Source organism: Trichomycterus rosablanca, chromosome 17 (assembly GCF_030014385.1).
Source record: "Trichomycterus rosablanca isolate fTriRos1 chromosome 17, fTriRos1.hap1, whole genome shotgun sequence".
Taxonomy (NCBI): domain Eukaryota; kingdom Metazoa; phylum Chordata; class Actinopteri; order Siluriformes; family Trichomycteridae; genus Trichomycterus; species Trichomycterus rosablanca.
This window is the reverse complement of record NC_086004.1, coordinates 4,851,183-4,872,274: the sequence shown is the minus strand read 5'-3', so window position 1 is coordinate 4,872,274 and position 21,092 is coordinate 4,851,183. Positions and strand designations below refer to the sequence as shown.

The 21,092-nt window shown below is 41.6% G+C and overlaps 1 protein-coding gene across 6 annotated transcripts in view; it reads left to right on the top strand.

The window, feature by feature from the left end:
• Nucleotides 1-21,092, top strand: part of ncanb (neurocan b) — a 145,697-nt gene that overhangs the window by 37,023 nt on the left and 87,582 nt on the right. The window lies entirely within an intron of this gene.

Here is a 21,092-nt window from a genome sequence, read left to right as displayed (position 1 = left end):
AATGATCCAATGTTGACCTAAATGACTGATGGTGATAAATAGAATCCACCTGTGTGTAATCAAGTAATCAAATAAATGCACCTGCTCTGTGACAGTCTCAGAGTTCTGTTTAAAGCGCAGAGAGCATCATGAAGACCAAGGAACACACCAGGCAGGTCCGAGATACTGTTGTGGAGAAGTTTAAAGCCGGATTTGGATACAAAAAGATTTCCCAAGCTTTAAACATCTCAAGGAGCACTGTGCAAGCGATCATATTGAAATGGAAGGAGTATCAGACCACTGCAAATCTACCAAGACCCGGCCGTCCCTCTAAACTTTCAGCTCAAACAAGGAGAAGACTGATCAGAGATGCAGCCAAGAGGCCCATGATCACTCTGAATGAACTGCAGAGATCTACAGCTGAGGTGGGAGACTCTGTCCATAGGACACAATCAGTCGTACACTGCACAAATCTGGCCTTTATGGAAGAGTGGCAAGAAGAAAGCCATTTCTCAAAGATATCTATTAAAAGTCACCTGGGAGACACACCAAACATGTGGAAGAAGGTGCTCTGGTCAGATGAAACCAAAATCGAACTTTTTGGCCACAATGCAAAACGTTATGTTTGGCGTAAAAGCAACACAGCTCATCACCCTGAACACACCATCCCCACTGTCAAACATGGTGGTGGCAGCATCATGGTTTGGGCCTGCTTTTCTTCAGCAGGGACAGGGAAGATGGTTAAAATTGATGGGAAGATGGATGGAGCCAAATACAGGACCATTCTGGAAGAAAACCTGTTGCAGTCTGCAAAAGACCTGAGACTGGGACGGAGATTTATCTTCCAACAAGACAATGATCCAAAACATAAAGCAAAATCTACAATGGAATGGTTCACAAATAAACGTATCCAGGTGTTAGAATGGCCAAGTCAAAGTCCAGACCTGAATCCCATCGAGAATCTGTGGAAAGAGCTGAAAACTGCTGTTCACAAACGCTCTCCATCCAACCTCACTGAGCTCGAGCTGTTTTGCAAGGAAGAATGGGCAAAAATTTCTGTCTCTCGATGTGCAAAACTGATAGAGACATACCCCAAGCGACTTGCAGCTGTAATCGCAGCAAAAGGTGGCGCTACAAAGTATTAACGCAAGGGGGCTGAATAATATTGCACGCCCCACTTTTCAGTTTTTTATTTCTAAAAAAAGTTTAAAATATCCAATAAATTTCGTTCCACTTCACGATTGTGTCCCACTTGTTGTTGATTCTTCACAAAAAATTACAATTTCATATCGTTATGTTTGAAGCCTGAAATGTGGCAAAAGGTTGAAAAGTTCAAGGGGGCTGAATACTTTTGCAAGGCACTGTATACACTGATCAGGCATAACATTAAAACCACCTCCTTGTTTCTACACTCACTGTCCATTTTATCAGCTCCACTTACCATATAGAAGCACTTTGTAGTTCTACAATTACTGACTGTAGTCCATCTGTTTCTCTACATACTTTGTTAACCTGCTTTCATGTTCTTCAGTGATCAGGACCCCCACAGGACCACCACAGAGCAGGTATTATTTAGGTGATGGATCATTCTCAGCACTGCAGTGACACTGACATGGTGAGGGTGTGTTAGTGTGTGTTGTGCTGGTATGAGTGGATCAGACACAGCAGCGCTGCTGGAGTTTTTAAATACCATTTTCACTCACTGTCCACTCTATTAGACACGCCTACCTAGTTGGTCCACCTTGTAGATGTAAAGTCAGAGACGATCGCTCATCTAGAAGGGGCGCTGTTGTTTGAATTTTTTTCTGGACTTCCTGTAGGAACTCTGGTTTTTCCTCTGCTCACAAACACATACTCCTCTTTGCACCTCACCCAACACCCTGTCTATATATTTATCTGCTATAATATCTTGTACAGTGCCTATTAAGTTGATTTTCTATTATAAACTTAATCAGTTATAGGTCACTCTGATGTTCTGACTAACAGTAAAAGCGTTCATGTTTAACAGACACATTCCCACACATGGTTAATACTGAGAAACAGGAAACACCTACATTATAACCTAAATAGCTTAAATAAGAGCAGTAATGAAGCACTAAATGGTTACTATATTGCCAGTAATTGCTGTGTTTATCATTCACAGTTTATTTATAATTAGCAGTAGTGATGAATGAAACACTCTATATGGACAAACTTATCTGGCATTCCTTCTAATTACTGAGTTCAAGTGTTTCAGCCACAACATTTGCTAACAGGTGTAATTAATCAATTAAATAAAGGAAATTATTTGCTTACAGCTTTGCAGCAACCATTTAGAGAAGGCCCTTATCTGTTCCAGTATGACTGTGCCCTTGTGCACAAAGCAAGCTCTATATAAAGACATGAAGAAAAGCTCGGTTTAAAGAAATTTCAGTGGCCTGCACAGAGCCTTGACCTCAGCACCACTGAACAGCTCTGGAATAAAATGAAACATCTTTCTTGAACAACATTAGTGCCCTGCCATACCAATGCTCTTCTGACTGAATGGGCACAAATTCCCACAGACATACTTCAAAGTCTGCTCGGGCGGCACGGTGGCTAAGTGGGTAGCACTGTCGCCTCACAGCAAGAAGGTCCTGGGTTCGATCCCCAGGCGGGATGGTCCGGGTCTGTGTGGGTTTACTCCAGCAGTCCAAAGACGTGCAAGTGACGTGAATTGGAGACACTGAATTGTCTGACTGTGTTTGATATAACCTTGTGAAGTGATGAATCTTGTGTAATGAGTAACTACCGTTCCTGTCATGAATGTAACCAAAGTGTAAAACATGACGGTAAAATCCTAATAAACAAATAAAGTCTGGTCAAAAGAGTGGCTGTTATAGCTGAAAATATTACATAGTGGTCACTCTGCTTTAATACCATTTGTTTTTAAAATCGGATGTCCAACAAGACATGGTCATGGTGTCCAAATACAATTAATAACCGTATTATATGAATTATATAAATATTTTTCCACTAGCTCACAAATAGACAGAATGACACAACAAAGGCAATATGAAATCACAATCAGAACTTTAACGTAAGTGTGTAATCTGAATCTAGATGTACAGTACAGGCCAAAAGTTTGGACACACCAGCCAAAAGTTTGGACACACCTTCTCTTCAATGTTTTTTCTTGATTATTTTTATTTTCTACATTGTAGATTAATACTGAAGACATCCAAACTATGAAGAATTATGTAGTGAACCAAAAAGTGTTAAACAAACCAGAATATGTTTTATATTTTACCAACTCTACCTCTGCACAACCCAACTGATGGTCTCAAACACATTAAAAAAGCAACAAATTCCAAAAATTCACTCTAGACAAGGCACAAACATTCATTGAAAACCATTCCAGGTGGAAACCTAATAAAGCTGGTTGAGAAAATTTCAAAGAGTGTGCAAATCTGTCATTAAAGCAAAAGATAGCTACTTTGAAGAATCTAAAATATAAAACATATTCTGGTTTGTTTAACACTTTTTTGTTTACTACATAATTCCATATGTGTTCCTTCATAGTTTGGATGTCTTTAGTATTAATCTACAATGTAGAAAATTTAAAAAAAATTAAGAAAAACCACAGGAATGAGAAGGTGTGTCCAAACTTTTGGCCTGTACTGTATATCAGACGTCGCCATTGCACCCCAGTGAAGGTGTCAGATTTGACGAACATAGGAGCGAACACATCTCCCTTCATAATTGTTTGACTTTCACTGAAGGAACATTACACCCCCAACCTTACACCCTCTTAATCCTCCTCCCAGCCAGCCATACCTCTGTTGCCATGGTAATCATTAAGAGATGTATATGGAGTGGGGTAACATCTGCTTTCTGTGTATAAGGTCTGTTTGTTTCTTTTTTTTTCATAACAAAAGATCGGGTGTTTGGTGGGGTGTGGGTGTTGGATAATTACAGTCCTGCACTGAGCAGTTAGTATGAACTGTTATTATTTGCAGGAAATATGTTTTCCATCATGATCCACTGCAAAGAAAATAAAAATACTATATTAATTCAGAGATCCAGATTTACAAGACATTTTCACTTTATGGCAGTTATAGTTGCAAAGAGGGGATCAGCTCCAAATTTATGCTTATGGATTTATGATGGGATGTCTTAAGTCTGTACCCAAGTCGGGGTTACATCAGTGGGCTTTATGATTTAGAGTTGGAACGGCGTTGATATCTCAAACTTTCAAAAAATGAATGGAAGTGAATGGAGCTGAAAAACGGGCATGGCAGGTGGGCGTGGGTTCGAATCCCCATGCTGTACCCAAGTCGGGGTTACATCAGTGGGCTTTACGATTTAGAGTTAGAACTGCGTTGATATCCTGAACTTCCAAAAAATGAATGGAAGTGAATGGGGCTGAAAAACGGGCGTGGCAGGTGGACATTGGTTCGAATCCCCATGCTGTATCCAAGTCAGGGTGTCGTCAGTAGGCTTTACGATTTAGAGTTGGAATGGCGTTGATATCTCGAACTTTCAAAAATGAATGGAAGTGAATGGGGCTCTTATAGATTAAATAAAAGTTATGTAAAGGTTTTAGAAATAACCATTCAAAAAAATGAATGGAAGTCAATGGGACCAAAAAACAGTATAAAAGCGGGCGTGGCGAACGGGCGGGCGGATCAAAAAGCTTTCTTCAAGAAATGATGTCATTAATGGGACGGACGATTTAGAGTTGGAACGGCGTCGATATCTCAAAATGTTTCGAAAATGAATGGAAGTCTATGGGAAAAATTTGTCGGAAAAACAGGCGTGGCGGGCGAACGGGCGGGCGGATCAAAAACCTGTATACAAGCGCTCTATTCCCGAACAGGCCGGACAATTTGGCGTTGGAACGGGGTCGATATCTCGAAAACTGCAGACGAAGAAAGCCGGACAAAAAAACGGACAAATTGCCTTACTGCAATCACACTAAATATATTGTCTTGCCCTTTAAGAACGTTAAGTGCAGGGAGCGAGTGTGTAGTAGGTAAGGTATCAGAATTTATCGTTTCCGGCTGTGCTCATGTTCTTCTGTTGTTTTGCACTGAGCTTCTGTGGTATTAAAAGTAGCGTTCTCGTTAAACCCTCCTCACATGTTTGGACTTGGGTGGATTGTTGAGAAAACGTTTGGGTGGACTGTTGAGAAAACGTTTGGGTGGACTGTTGAGAAAACGTTTGGGTGGACTGTTGAGAAAACGTTTGGGTGGATTGTTGAGAAAACGTTTGGGTGGGTTGTTGAGAAAACGTTTGGGTGAATAGTTGAGAAAACGTTTGGGTGGATTGTTGAGGGAATGTTTGGGTGGATTTTTGTGAAAACGTTTGGGTGGATTGTTGAGAAAACGTTTGGGTGGATTTTTGTGAAAACGTTTGGGTGGATTGTTGAGGGAACGTTTGGGTGGATTTTTGTGAAAACGTTTGGGTGGATTGTTGAGGGAACGTTTGGGTGGATTTTTGTGAAAACGTTTGGGTGGATTGTTTAGGGAATGTTTGGGTGAATTGATGAGGGAACGTTTGGGATTGTTAAGGGAATGGTTGGATGAATTGTTGAAAACCCAAACGTTTTCTCAATGATTCACCCAACCATTACCTCAACAATTCACCCAACCATTCCCAACAATCTACCCAAACGTTCCCTCAACGTTCCCCCCGAACGTTCCCCCACGAACGTTCCCCCAACGTTTCCCCACGAACGTTCTCCCAACGTTCCCCCACGAATGTTCCCCCAACAATCCCCCCCCGAACGTTCCCCCAACGTTCCTCCATGAACGTTCCCCCAACGTTCCTCCACGAACGTTCCCTCAACGTTCCCCCACGAACATTCCCCCAACGTTTCCACACGAACGTTCCCCCAACGTTCCCCCACGAACGTCCCCCCAACGTTTCCACTGTTTTCTGTTGAGAAAACGTTTGGGTGGATTGTTGAGTAAACGTTTGGGTGGATTGTTGAGAAAACGTTTGGGTGGATTGTTGAGAAAATGTTTGGGTGGATTGTTGAGAAAACGTTTGGGTGGATTGTTGAGGGAAAGTTTGGGTGGATTTTTGTGAAAACGTTTGGGTGGATTGTTGAGGGAATGGTTGGGTGGATTTTTGTGAAAACGTTTGCGTGGATTGTTGAGGAAACGTTTGGGTGGATTTTTGTGAAAACGTTTGGGTGGATTGTTGAGGGAATGGTTGGGTGGATTTTTGTGAAAACGTTTGCGTGGATTGTTGAGGGAACGTTTGGGTGGATTGTTGTGAAAACGTTTGGGTGGATTGTTGAGAAAACGTTTCGGTGGACTGTTGTGAAAACGTTTGGGTGGATTTTTGTGAAAACGTTTGGGTGGATTGTTGAGAAAACGTTTGGGTGGACTGTTGTGAAAACGTTTGGGTGGATTTTTGTGAAAACGTTTGGGTGGATTGTGGTGAAAACGTTTGGGTGGATTTTGGTGAAAACGTTTGGGTGGATTTTTGTGAAAACGTTTGGGTGGATTGTTGAGAAAACGTTTGGGTGGACTGTTGAGAAAACGTTTGGGTGGATTGTTGAGAAAACGTTTGGGTGGACTGTTGTGAAAACGTTTGGGTGGACTGTTGAGAAAACGTTTGGGTGGATTGTTGAGAAAACGTTTGGGTGGATTGTTGAGAAAACGTTTGGGTGGATTGTTGTGAAAACGTTTGGGTGGGTTGTTGAGAAAACGTTTGGGTGAATAGTTGAGAAAACGTTTGGGTGGATTGTTGAGGGAATGTTTGGGTGGATTTTTGTGAAAACGTTTGGGTGGATTGTTGAGAAAACGTTTGGGTGGACTGTTGTGAAAACGTTTGGGTGGATTTTTGTGAAAACGTTTGGGTGGATTGTTGAGAAAACGTTTGGGTGGACTGTTGTGAAAACGTTTGGGTGGATTTTTGTGAAAACGTTTGGGTGGATTGTTGAGAAAACGTTTGGGTGGACTGTTGAGAAAACGTTTGGGTGGATTGTTGTGAAAACGTTTGGGTGGATTGTTGAGAAAACGTTTGGGTGGACTGTTGTGAAAACGTTTGGGTGGATTGTTGAGAAAACGTTTGGGTGGATTTTTGTGAAAACGTTTGGGTGGATTGTTGTGAAAACATTTGGGTGGATTGTTGTGAAAACGTTTGGGTGGATTGTTGAGAAAACTTTTGGGTGGATTGTTGAGAAAACGTTTGGGTGGACTGTTGAGAAAACGTTTGGGTGGATTGTTGAGAAAACGTTTGGGTGGACTGTTGTGAAAACGTTTGGGTGGATTGTTGAGAAAACTTTTGGGTGGATTTTTGTGAAAACGTTTGGGTGGATTGTTGAGGGAATGTTTGGGTGGATTTTTGTGAAAACGTTTGGGTGGATTGTTGAGGGAATGTTTGGGTGGATTTTTGTGAAAACGTTTGGGTGGATTGTTGAGGGAATGTTTGGGTGGACTGTTGAGAAAACGTTTGGGTGGATTGTTGAGAAAACGTTTGGGTGGATTGTTGAGAAAACGTTTGGGTGGATTGTTGTGAAAACGTTTGGGTGGGTTGTTGAGAAAACGTTTGGGTGAATAGTTGAGAAAACGTTTGGGTGGATTGTTGAGGGAATGTTTGGGTGGATTTTTGTGAAAACGTTTGGGTGGATTGTTGAGAAAACGTTTGGGTGGATTGTTGAGAAAACGTTTGGGTGGACTGTTGTGAAAACGTTTGGGTGGATTTTTGTGAAAACGTTTGGGTGGATTGTTGAGAAAACGTTTGGGTGGATTTTTGTGAAAACGTTTGGGTGGATTGTTGAGAAAACTTTTGGGTGGATTTTTGTGAAAACGTTTGGGTGGATTGTTGAGGGAATGTTTGGGTGGATTTTTGTGAAAACGTTTGGGTGGATTGTTGTGAAAACGTTTGGGTGGATTGTTGAGAAAACGTTTGGGTGGACTGTTGTGAAAACGTTTGGGTGGACTGTTGAGAAAACGTTTGGGTGGATTGTTGAGAAAACGTTTGGGTGGATTGTTGAGAAAACGTTTGGGTGGATTGTTGTGAAAACGTTTGGGTGGATTGTTGAGGGAATGTTTGGATTTTTGTGAAAACGTTTGGGTGGATTTTTGTGAAAACGTTTGGGTGGATTGTTGAGAAAACGTTTGGGTGGACTGTTGAGAAAACGTTTGGGTGGATTGTTGAGAAAACGTTTGGGTGGACTGTTGTGAAAACGTTTGGGTGGACTGTTGAGAAAACGTTTGGGTGGATTGTTGAGAAAACGTTTGGGTGGATTGTTGAGAAAACGTTTGGGTGGATTGTTGTGAAAACGTTTGGGTGGGTTGTTGAGAAAACGTTTGGGTGAATAGTTGAGAAAACGTTTGGGTGGATTGTTGAGGGAATGTTTGGGTGGATTTTTGTGAAAACGTTTGGGTGGATTGTTGAGAAAACGTTTGGGTGGATTTTTGTGAAAACGTTTGGGTGGATTGTTGAGGGAACGTTTGGGTGGATTTTTGTGAAAACGTTTGGGTGGATTGTTTAGGGAATGTTTGGGTGAATTGATGAGGGAACGTTTGGGATTGTTAAGGGAATGGTTGGATGAATTGTTGAAAACCCAAACGTTTTCTCAATGATTCACCCAACCATTACCTCAACAATTCACCCAACCATTCCCAACAATCTACCCAAACGTTCCCTCAACGTTCCCCCCGAACGTTCCCCCCGAACGTTCCCCCACGAACGTTCCCCCAACGTTTCCCCACGAACGTTCTCCCAACGTTCCCCCACGAATGTTCCCCCAACAATCCCCCCCGAACGTTCCCCCAACGTTCCTCCATGAACGTTCCCCCCAACGTTCCTCCACGAACGTTCCCTCAACGTTCCCCCACGAACATTCCCCCAACGTTTCCACACGAACGTTCCCCCAACGTTCCCCCACGAACGTCCCCCCAACGTTTCCACTGTTTTCTGTTGAGAAAACGTTTGGGTGGATTGTTGAGTAAACGTTTGGGTGGATTGTTGAGAAAACGTTTGGGTGGATTGTTGAGAAAACGTTTGGGTGGATTGTTGAGGGAAAGTTTGGGTGGATTTTTGTGAAAACGTTTGGGTGGATTGTTGAGGGAATGGTTGGGTGGATTTTTGTGAAAACGTTTGCGTGGATTGTTGAGGGAACGTTTGGGTGGATTTTTGTGAAAACGTTTGGGTGGATTGTTGAGGGAATGGTTGGGTGGATTGTTGTGAAAACGTTTGGGTGGATTGTTGAGAAAACGTTTGGGTGGACTGTTGTGAAAACGTTTGGGTGGATTTTTGTGAAAACGTTTGGGTGGATTGTTGAGAAAACGTTTGGGTGGACTGTTGTGAAAACGTTTGGGTGGATTTTTGTGAAAACGTTTGGGTGGATTGTTGAGAAAACGTTTGGGTGGACTGTTGAGAAAACGTTTGGGTGGATTGTTGTGAAAACGTTTGGGTGGACTGTTGAGAAAACGTTTGGGTGGACTGTTGTGAAAACGTTTGGGTGGATTGTTGAGAAAACGTTTGGGTGGATTTTTGTGAAAACGTTTGGGTGGATTGTTGTGAAAACATTTGGGTGGATTGTTGTGAAAACGTTTGGGTGGATTGTTGAGAAAACGTTTGGGTGGATTGTTGAGAAAACGTTTGGGTGGACTGTTGAGAAAACGTTTGGGTGGATTGTTGAGAAAACGTTTGGGTGGACTGTTGTGAAAACGTTTGGGTGGATTGTTGAGAAAACTTTTGGGTGGATTTTTGTGAAAACGTTTGGGTGGATTGTTGAGGGAATGTTTGGGTGGATTTTTGTGAAAACGTTTGGGTGGATTGTTGAGGGAATGTTTGGATTTTTGTGAAAACGTTTGGGTGGATTTTTGTGAAAACGTTTGGGTGGATTGTTGAGAAAACGTTTGGGTGGACTGTTGAGAAAACGTTTGGGTGGATTGTTGAGAAAACGTTTGGGTGGACTGTTGTGAAAACGTTTGGGTGGACTGTTGAGAAAACGTTTGGGTGGATTGTTGAGAAAACGTTTGGGTGGATTGTTGAGAAAACGTTTGGGTGGATTGTTGTGAAAACGTTTGGGTGGACTGTTGAGAAAACGTTTGGGTGGATTGTTGTGAAAACGTTTGGGTGGATTGTTGAGAAAACATTTGGGTGGACTGTTGTGAAAACGTTTGGGTGGATTGTTGAGAAAACGTTTGGGTCGATTTTTGTGAAAACGCTTGGGTGGATTGTTGTGAAAACGTTTGGGTGGATTGTTGTGAAAACATTTGGGTGGATTGTTGAGAAAACGTTTGGGTGGACTGTTGAGAAAACGTTTCGGTGGATTGTTGAGAAAACGTTTGGGTGGACTGTTGTGAAAACGTTTGGGTGGATTGTTGAGAAAACGTTTGGGTGGATTGTTGAGAAAACGTTTGGGTGGATTTTTGTGAAAACGTTTGGGTGGATTGTGGTGAAAACGTTTGGGTGGATTGTTGTGAAAACGTTTGGGTGGATTGTTGTGAAAACGTTTGGGTGGACTGTTGAGAAAACGTTTGGGTGGATTGTTGTGAAAACGTTTGGGTGGATTGTTGAGAAAACGTTTGGGTGGATTGTTGTGAAAACGTTTGGGTGGACTGTTGAGAAAACGTTTGGGTGGATTGTTGTGAAAACGTTTGGGTGGATTGTTGAGAAAACATTTGGGTGGACTGTTGTGAAAACGTTTGGGTGGACTGTTGTGAAAACGTTTGGGTGGACTGTTGTGAAAACGTTTGGGTGGACTGTTGTGAAAACGTTTGGGTGGATTGTTGAGAAAACGTTTGGGTCGATTTTTGTGAAAACGCTTGGGTGGATTGTTGTGAAAACGTTTGGGTGGATTGTTGTGAAAACATTTGGGTGGATTGTTGAGAAAACGTTTGGGTGGACTGTTGAGAAAACGTTTCGGTGGATTGTTGAGAAAACGTTTGGGTGGATTGTTGTGAAAACGTTTGGGTGGATTGTTGAGGGAATGGTTGGGTGGATTGTTGTGAAAACGTTTGGGTGGATTGTTGAGAAAACGTTTGGGTGGACTGTTGTGAAAACGTTTGGGTGGATTTTTGTGAAAACGTTTGGGTGGATTGTTGAGAAAACGTTTGGGTGGACTGTTGTGAAAACGTTTGGGTGGATTTTTGTGAAAACGTTTGGGTGGATTGTTGAGAAAACGTTTGGGTGGACTGTTGAGAAAACGTTTGGGTGGATTGTTGTGAAAACGTTTGGGTGGACTGTTGAGAAAACGTTTGGGTGGACTGTTGTGAAAACGTTTGGGTGGATTGTTGAGAAAACGTTTGGGTGGATTTTTGTGAAAACGTTTGGGTGGATTGTTGTGAAAACATTTGGGTGGATTGTTGTGAAAACGTTTGGGTGGATTGTTGAGAAAACGTTTGGGTGGATTGTTGAGAAAACGTTTGGGTGGACTGTTGAGAAAACGTTTGGGTGGATTGTTGAGAAAACGTTTGGGTGGACTGTTGTGAAAACGTTTGGGTGGATTGTTGAGAAAACTTTTGGGTGGATTTTTGTGAAAACGTTTGGGTGGATTGTTGAGGGAATGTTTGGGTGGATTTTTGTGAAAACGTTTGGGTGGATTGTTGAGGGAATGTTTGGATTTTTGTGAAAACGTTTGGGTGGATTTTTGTGAAAACGTTTGGGTGGATTGTTGAGAAAACGTTTGGGTGGACTGTTGAGAAAACGTTTGGGTGGATTGTTGAGAAAACGTTTGGGTGGACTGTTGTGAAAACGTTTGGGTGGACTGTTGAGAAAACGTTTGGGTGGATTGTTGAGAAAACGTTTGGGTGGATTGTTGAGAAAACGTTTGGGTGGATTGTTGTGAAAACGTTTGGGTGGACTGTTGAGAAAACGTTTGGGTGGATTGTTGTGAAAACGTTTGGGTGGATTGTTGAGAAAACGTTTGGGTGGACTGTTGTGAAAACGTTTGGGTGGATTGTTGAGAAAACGTTTGGGTCGATTTTTGTGAAAACGCTTGGGTGGATTGTTGTGAAAACGTTTGGGTGGACTGTTGAGAAAACGTTTCGGTGGATTGTTGAGAAAACGTTTGGGTGGACTGTTGTGAAAACGTTTGGGTGGATTGTTGAGAAAACGTTTGGGTGGATTGTTGAGAAAACGTTTGGGTGGATTTTTGTGAAAACGTTTGGGTGGATTGTGGTGAAAACGTTTGGGTGGATTGTTGTGAAAACGTTTGGGTGGATTGTTGTGAAAACGTTTGGGTGGACTGTTGAGAAAACGTTTGGGTGGATTGTTGTGAAAACGTTTGGGTGGATTGTTGAGAAAACGTTTGGGTGGATTGTTGTGAAAACGTTTGGGTGGACTGTTGAGAAAACGTTTGGGTGGATTGTTGTGAAAACGTTTGGGTGGATTGTTGAGAAAACATTTGGGTGGACTGTTGTGAAAACGTTTGGGTGGACTGTTGTGAAAACGTTTGGGTGGACTGTTGTGAAAACGTTTGGGTGGACTGTTGTGAAAACGTTTGGGTGGATTGTTGAGAAAACGTTTGGGTCGATTTTTGTGAAAACGCTTGGGTGGATTGTTGTGAAAACGTTTGGGTGGATTGTTGTGAAAACATTTGGGTGGATTGTTGAGAAAACGTTTGGGTGGACTGTTGAGAAAACGTTTCGGTGGATTGTTGAGAAAACGTTTGGGTGGACTGTTGTGAAAACGTTTGGGTGGATTGTTGAGAAAACGTTTGGGTGGATTGTTGAGAAAACGTTTGGGTGGATTGTTGTGAAAACGTTTGGGTGGATTGTGGTGAAAACGTTTGGGTGGATTGTTCCTCCACGAACGTTCCCCCAACGTTCCTCCACGAACGATCTCTCAACGTTCTTCTACGAACGTTCCCCCAACGTTTCCACACGAACGTTCCCCCAACGTTCCCCCACGAACGTTCCCTCAACGTTCACCCACGAACGTTCCCCTAACGTTTCCCCACGAACGTTCCCTCAACGTTCCTCCACGAACGTTCCCTCAACGTTCCCCCACGAACGTTCCCTCAATGTTCCCCACGAACGTTCCCCCCAACGCTCCTCCACGAACGTTCCCCCAACGTTCCTCCACGAACGTTCTCTCAACGTTCTTCCACGAACGTTCCCCCAACGTTTCCACACGAACGTTCCCCCAACGTTCCCCCACGAACGTCCCCCCAACGTTTCCACTGTTTTCTGTTGAGAAAACGTTTGGGTGGATTGTTGAGTAAACGTTTGGGTGGATTGTTGAGAAAACGTTTGGGTGGATTGTTGAGAAAACGTTTGGGTGGATTGTTGAGAAAACGTTTGGGTGGATTGTTGAGGGAAAGTTTGGGTGGATTTTTGTGAAAACGTTTGGGTGGATTGTTGAGGGAATGGTTGGGTGGATTTTTGTGAAAACGTTTGGGTGGATTGTTGAGAAAACGTTTGGGTGGACTGTTGTGAAAACGTTTGGGTGGATTTTTGTGAAAACGTTTGGGTGGATTGTTGAGAAAACGTTTGGGTGGACTGTTGTGAAAACGTTTGGGTGGATTTTTGTGAAAACGTTTGGGTGGATTGTTGAGAAAACGTTTGGGTGGACTGTTGAGAAAACGTTTGGGTGGATTGTTGTGAAAACGTTTGGGTGGACTGTTGAGAAAACGTTTGGGTGGACTGTTGTGAAAACGTTTGGGTGGATTGTTGAGAAAACGTTTGGGTGGATTTTTGTGAAAACGTTTGGGTGGATTGTTGTGAAAACATTTGGGTGGATTGTTGTGAAAACGTTTGGGTGGATTGTTGAGAAAACGTTTGGGTGGATTGTTGAGAAAACGTTTGGGTGGACTGTTGAGAAAACGTTTGGGTGGATTGTTGAGAAAACGTTTGGGTGGACTGTTGAGGGAATGTTTGGGTGGATTGTTGTGAAAACGTTTGGGTGGACTGTTGAGAAAACGTTTGGGTGGATTGTTGTGAAAACGTTTGGGTGGATTGTTGTGAAAACATTTGGGTGGATTGTTGAGAAAACGTTTGGGTGGACTGTTGAGAAAACGTTTCGGTGGATTGTTGAGAAAACGTTTGGGTCGATTTTTGTGAAAACGCTTGGGTGGATTGTTGTGAAAACGTTTGGGTGGATTGTTGAGAAAACGTTTGGGTGGATTGTTGAGAAAACGTTTGGGTGGACTGTTGAGAAAACGTTTGGGTGGATTGTTGAGAAAACGTTTGGGTGGACTGTTGAGGGAATGTTTGGGTGGATTGTTGTGAAAACGTTTGGGTGGACTGTTGAGAAAACATTTGGGTCGATTTTTGTGAAAACGCTTGGGTGGATTGTTGTGAAAACGTTTGGGTGGATTGTTGTGAAAACATTTGGGTGGATTGTTGAGAAAACGTTTGGGTGGACTGTTGAGAAAACGTTTCGGTGGATTGTTGAGAAAACGTTTGGGTCGATTTTTGTGAAAACGCTTGGGTGGATAGTTGTGAAAACGTTTGGGTGGATTGTTGTGAAAACATTTGGGTGGATTGTTGAGAAAACGTTTGGGTGGACTGTTGAGAAAACGTTTCGGTGGATTGTTGAGAAAACGTTTGGGTGGATTGTTGAGAAAACGTTTGGGTGGATTGTTGTGAAAACGTTTGGGTGGACTGTTGTGAAAACGTTTGGGTGGATTGTTGAGAAAACGTTTGGGTGGATTGTTGTGAAAACGTTTGGGTGGACTGTTGTGAAAACGTTTGGGTGGATTGTTGAGAAAACGTTTGGGTGGATTGTTGAGAAAACGTTTGGGTGGATTGTTGTGAAAACGTTTGGGTGGATTGTGGTGAAAACGTTTGGGTGGATTGTTCCTCCACGAACGTTCCCCCAACGTTCCTCCACGAACGATCTCTCAACGTTCTTCTACGAACGTTCCCCCAACGTTTCCACACGAACGTTCCCCCAACGTTCCCCCACGAACGTTCCCTCAACGTTCACCCACGAACGTTCCCCTAACGTTTCCCCACGAACGTTCCCTCAACGTTCCTCCACGAACGTTCCCTCAACGTTCCCCCACGAACGTTCCCTCAATGTTCCCCACGAACGTTCCCCCCAACGTTCCTCCACGAACGTTCTCTCAACGTTCTTCCACGAACGTTCCCCCAACGTTTCCACACGAATGTTCCCCCAACGTTCCCCCACGAACGTTCCCTCAACGTTCACCCACGAACGTTCCCCTAACGTTTCCCCACGAACGTTCCCTCAACGTTCCCCCCGAACGTTCCCCCAACGCTCCTCCACGAACGTTCCCCTAACGTTCCTCCACGAACGTTCTCTCAACGTTCTTCCACGAACGTTACCCCAACGTTCCTCCACGAACGTTCCCCCAACGTTTCCACACGAACGTTCCCCCAACGTTTCCTCACGAACCTCCCCCCAACGTTTCCACATGCCCCATATAAAACACCCAGACCAGATCAAAGCTCATATAAACATCAAACAGATTTGTTCCTGAAATGTTATATTCAGTATTATCATTTTGAAATCTACAGTATATCAATGCAAGTGTTTTTGATTCAAAGAGATCAACAACGCAAATATTTTTAGACGGAGCTCTATAGTCACCAGAGCTGTTTAGAACATGCCATGCGGGCGACTCACGTGGTGGGGGAGGGGCGAGTTGTGTTCAGTGAGGGAAAGGGGCGGGGCAGGTGAACATGTGTAGAGACAAACTGGGAGAAGGGAACGACGAACTGTCGGATCTAACTGGAACGCAACATCTATATCGATATAAGCGATATTGTCTTATCTTATATCGTGAATGAAAATATACCGATATATCTTTAAAACTCGATATATCGCCCAGCCCTAATGTCTAGTGTTATAGTATGTGCTTATTTTATATTCTGGAGATGCTAAAGTGTTGCTGTGTAGTTAGTTCACCTTATCTGTGGATAAAAGCATATCAAATAGTTTTATAATAGAAGTTGTAACTATAAAAAGTATAAAACAGCATCAAGGGTCAGTGTAAAGGAGAAGACGACTAGATTTCTTGGTATGGTGCTGAGCCATTAACGCATTTAATGCATGTTGGGTCTCTTGGTGTTCACCACAAATGCACTCGCCCACTCGTGGGGAATACAGCGAGCGGTGATTCATTTGACCATTTGACCTTTTTTTACATTTCTAAAGACCAGCACATGTGCTTTTATATTATTTGGATTATTTTCTTTTGCTATCTTGATATAAAATTGAAGTTAACCCTGGTGCTGTGCAGTACCCACATTACCTGCTGCACAACCGTGCCAGCCAAGGTTTGATGTTAATTGTATCGTGCAGTAAGCCCACCTGGTAGCATCTGCACTGAATAAACTTCTTACTTATTTGTTCAGATTTTTTCTTTTTCCTTGAATGCAGTGTGTGATTAGCACTGTAATGAATTCTTTCATTGTCCGTTTCACTCCCGCTGGTCAGGGTTGCTATGGGTCACAATAATTGGGTGAAAAGCAGGAAACACTGCAGACAGATGTTTCACATGTGATGCTTTCTGTTTTCTGTGCTTTGTGAAAATCAAAGGGTTGTACTAACTCTATTAGCTTGCATTGATATTGCTTATAATTACTGTACATCCATATTACAACCCAAATCCAATCTTGCCTGACTGTCTGTGTAGTCATGTCACTGTCTTTTTTCTTTTCTTACTTAATATAATCCTCTTTTCACTGTCTTTGTATTTTTGATGTTTTTGTTGTAATTGGATCTCATTTGGAGGAGGAACAACACCAGCAGACTCTTAAACAAAGAGAGAACCTCTAGGGGGGGGTTGCTTTTAAAACATTTCTATCTAAATGCAGATTTGGTGTATCTGCTGGAACACAACTCTGCCATGCACATCCATTATTGAACCATGAGGGAGTAAAGTCATTTTACTGGATTCTTTTGAGTTGTAATTTGGTTTTGTAAAAGGTAGCTGTGATTGATTTTTTTTTTCCTGATTTAATGTTGAAATTGATCTGTGCTCAGATATAACACCAGCATAAGCACGGTGGACCAGGTTGACTGTTTAACTTATAGCAAATACAGGTTATGGAGAAAAATATTGGGACAAGATAATATGAGGCTTTTTGACAAACATCAGTCCCCAGCCATACAAATGCTTTTTTTTTTACTAAATAGGAACAAAGTCTGTCTAAGAAGCCTCCTCAGAACTGTTGTTATAGATAAAAACTATCACATAGAGGTTACTCTATGAACAATCTGATACTACTACTCAGTAATTACAGCGGTAAAAAAACACAATGTGAACAACATGCTGGTAAGAACTATGGAATAGACTGTATACTGACTTGGAGTAATCACTGTCTTGTTTCAGTCATTTTCCATAATTGCTTTGCTACCAGCCTGAATTCAACTTAAATTTTTCAGATGGGAAGGTAGAAGTGTGACTCAACAAGTGTGCATGTTGGCGACATGGTTTGTGTCTAAAATTTGTGTAATCTATCTCTATGTATTTATGTATAATGAGTTATTTATATTTAAGTGGTTTGACAATGTTCATGCATTATTACATAATTGGCAGTAATGTTTAAGAATTAGCAAAAGGTCTAAAGAATCTACATGTTATTCTATTTTTAACTGCAAAACATCTTTGCTGCTTGACTTGCCCACACAGGTCACAGGTCCAGTGGAACAGTTGAGTGATAAAACACTGCAACTCTATTTCAGATCGGTCTGTGAGACTTTAAGCTTTTGCACTGACTGTACATCGCATTGCTCAGTGTAAAGAGATGAGTGTTCTACTTCAGACGCTCTTAGAGCAGTGGGTAGCCATCATCCACCTCAAAACGAGCTGTGCCATTATCCTCACGAGTGCTGTGTGTTTCAAAACACAGTATATCCATCAGGCTTTGGATTATGGACTTGCCCTTAACTTTGCAGGGCTATTTTTGAAGCGGTTCAAATCTATACATTTCTTTTTACTTTTATACTTCTATGCTGTGCACCTACACAGCGGCTTCAGAAAGTGTTCAGACCCTCGTTTTGTGGTGTGAATTTGATTAGATGTGGATGTAAACAAAATCTACATTTTAGAGTTTTTGGTTACATTGGGACGAGCAATGCATAAGTGGCACTGCCACCCCACCAACTGGCGGGACTGGTTGTACATAACGTGGATTTATTGGCAGGGTAAGCCCAGTTTCACAGCTTCAGAGAGTGTTCCTGTAATGACAAACACTTAACACAGTTTAACTGAGCAATAGTGCAAGGTAAAAAATTACACTATATACACTAGTTAAAAAACAAGTGTGCTGATGCCAACAGTTCCACAAACCAGAACTTACCTTAAGTGCTAATGCTACAGATATAAACAATGCTATCATTTGTAAACCGACACCAAACTACAAGAGAACATAAATTATACAAATTCTAAATATATACAATAAATCACAGAATACTATTAGGCATGGAAGCAAGGAAGGCCTGCGCGAAAGCACACGGGTCAGTGTAATGCTGGGCAAAGAGTCTTTGGCAACGAGGTCTATATGTAGCGGGTAATCAGGTATGGAATGAGTTTTGGGTGTCAATACTCAGGTGATGATGAATGCTGTGATTGTGCAGCCAAGGGTGGAAATGAGTGCTAAGCATGTTTGGAATTTGAGTTTGTCACGGTTTTCAGGACCACAGTGGCCTCAATAAATTAAAAATGTAAGAAGCTTGACACAACACTGTGGACTCCTAGTGCCATGCATCCATGGACACAGCATCCATGCAAGAAACAACCCGACACACACACACACGAAAAGAGCTTTAAAAACATAATTTAAAGCAAAATTCTCTTTGCAGAAAGGTTTTGAGTTATAAATCCTTATTGCCTTTGGGAAGGGGTTTAAATTTTCACTTGCAACTTCAAATATTTTCCACAACACAGTAGTGTGTGCAAAAGTGATGTGGTCTGAATATATTGTGAATCCACTGTGTATATAGGCAGCTATATATAAATGCTGCTTCTGATACTTTTATATACATGAGAAAATAAAAGTTCTCTCATATTAATCAGGTGAATATTTAGAATTTTGTAGTGTTTGACTAAACCCAAGTATTTACTAAACAAAGTATTTACTAAAATGCAATCTCTTTGCAAAACTGAGATAAGATGAACCTGATCAGCATTTTTACACATGTTAACGAGCTTATTTGTATTATGCAGTGCACCTGTCTGAAGTATCTACACTCTTTATGTTTCACACATCTTTAGGTTTTCCGTTGTTACCTGTATGAATATTAGCACAGGTTTAAATACCATTAAAAAAAACTCCTAAAAGGGTGTTCCAGCGTTTCAGCAGGAAACCTATGAGGACTGTTTACAGTAGGTCACATCTAAAGCAGTTAGGTAAAGAATGAACAGCTAGCAGGCTAAGGTGTTTTGCCTCAATGCAGCAATTACTGTTCACTGATGCATGTTTAGTGCATTTAAATTGCTCTCATACTGTGCACAGAACAAAAAGAAACGCTCTATGTGCTATAATCAGGAAGACAGACTTAGACTCAAGGTGAAACCTGTTATCCTCCAGTGGCAGAAGCATGATGTCCAATAGCACAGGCCACTTTGAAACCAATGGTTACAGTTTAAAGCAGCACACTAAGACCCTAATTTACTAGAATTCCAAATAAAAAGTGTATTTTTCAAAATGTTTTTGTATGCAGTTCGGATTGCATATGAGGTCAGTGGCTTTGGGTAACTGACTAACAAAGCATGCAAATAGCACAGAAAATAGTATGGAAATGAGGATTTTGCTGCGTCCATTGTTATTGATAACCATATGTACTAAAGAATAGATGTGCAGCAGTAATTGCTAAATGAATCTTGTAAAACATATTATTTTTATTATTATTATTATTATTATTATTATTATTAAGTGTCAACCTCTGGCAACATATAGATAGTACTTTTCCAGAACATCCGGTTTTCTGTTTGGGTCGTCAGGCTTCTTAATAGATTGTTCATTGTTCCTCTAGTTTTATCCATTAATCTAGTTGCTGGTCATCCTCTTCCTGTTTACCTTCAACTCATCCAAGCATACTTGTCTTTTCCAATGAGCTGGTTCTTCTCATAATGTGTTCAAAATAAGAGAGCTTCAGTTTGGTATCTGAGCTTCGAATGAGAGGTTTAATCTAGTCAGGGATCCATTTGTTGGTCTCTCAAAAGGCTTCGCCAGCACCAAAGTTCAAAGGCATCAAAATTCTTCTTGTACTGAACTTGTATTCACATTTATGAGGAATTACAGAGAAGACCAGAGTCTAGACAGTTCTGATCTTTAATTGGGGAGACAGATCTTTTTGATTCTCTGCAAGTTGCTTACACTAAGCCTTTATTTTCAGACAAAAATAATAAATTAGGCACCATGCTAAGTTAATTAGCTTTTAACATGCTGTGATGTTGTTTACCAGCTGTCTCCTAAACTCTTCTCAAAAACTCTATGAGCCATATCTGAAAAGTTGTGTTGTGTAGATAATTAATGACACAAAATAAACTAGAAGGAGCCACATGGAGCTCTATGGTCTAGGGTTGGATCATTGCCTCTGGTTATGGTCTACTTCAAGATTTGTGTGTTCTATGTTGTTGCTTTGCTTTCTGGGCACTCTGGTCTTGTCACGTCTTCCAAGACGTGCCAGTCGATAGATTGGCTCCTCTTAAGGTGTAAGAGTAAATAAGGGAGTAAGTGTGTGCAAAGGAATGGCACATAGTCTGGGGTGTATTTTTACCTAAAGTGCTGTGTTTTTGGAACCACCACAGCCCTGACTGAATAGAACAGTTACTAATTAAATGTAAAAGACAATAAATAAATAAATAAATAAATATAACACTGAAGAATGCTGGTATTGTAGTAAAATTACAGAACATTTAAAAACCTTTAGAAAAGCAGTGTTTTGACATATTGGCACCCAAACACAGTAAAAAGTCAAATTATCTGCAGAGGGAATAACTAATATTGCTCCTGTGCTGCTGCTCATGCCCCTTCTCAATGAATATATATACTGCACCCTATGAATTTCAGCATTGGCAATAAAACATAGCACATACATTATTCATCAAAGCTTATTGATCAAAGAAAATCTTTGTAAATCTTCTACAAAATCACACAAGAGCCTGTTGATACAGCTGTCACAGTCACACTGCTGCACAGGCCTGTATGAGTAAACTTTCAGTGTTCTACTTTGTTTGCTGAAGCATAAATTCAGTGACCGCCATA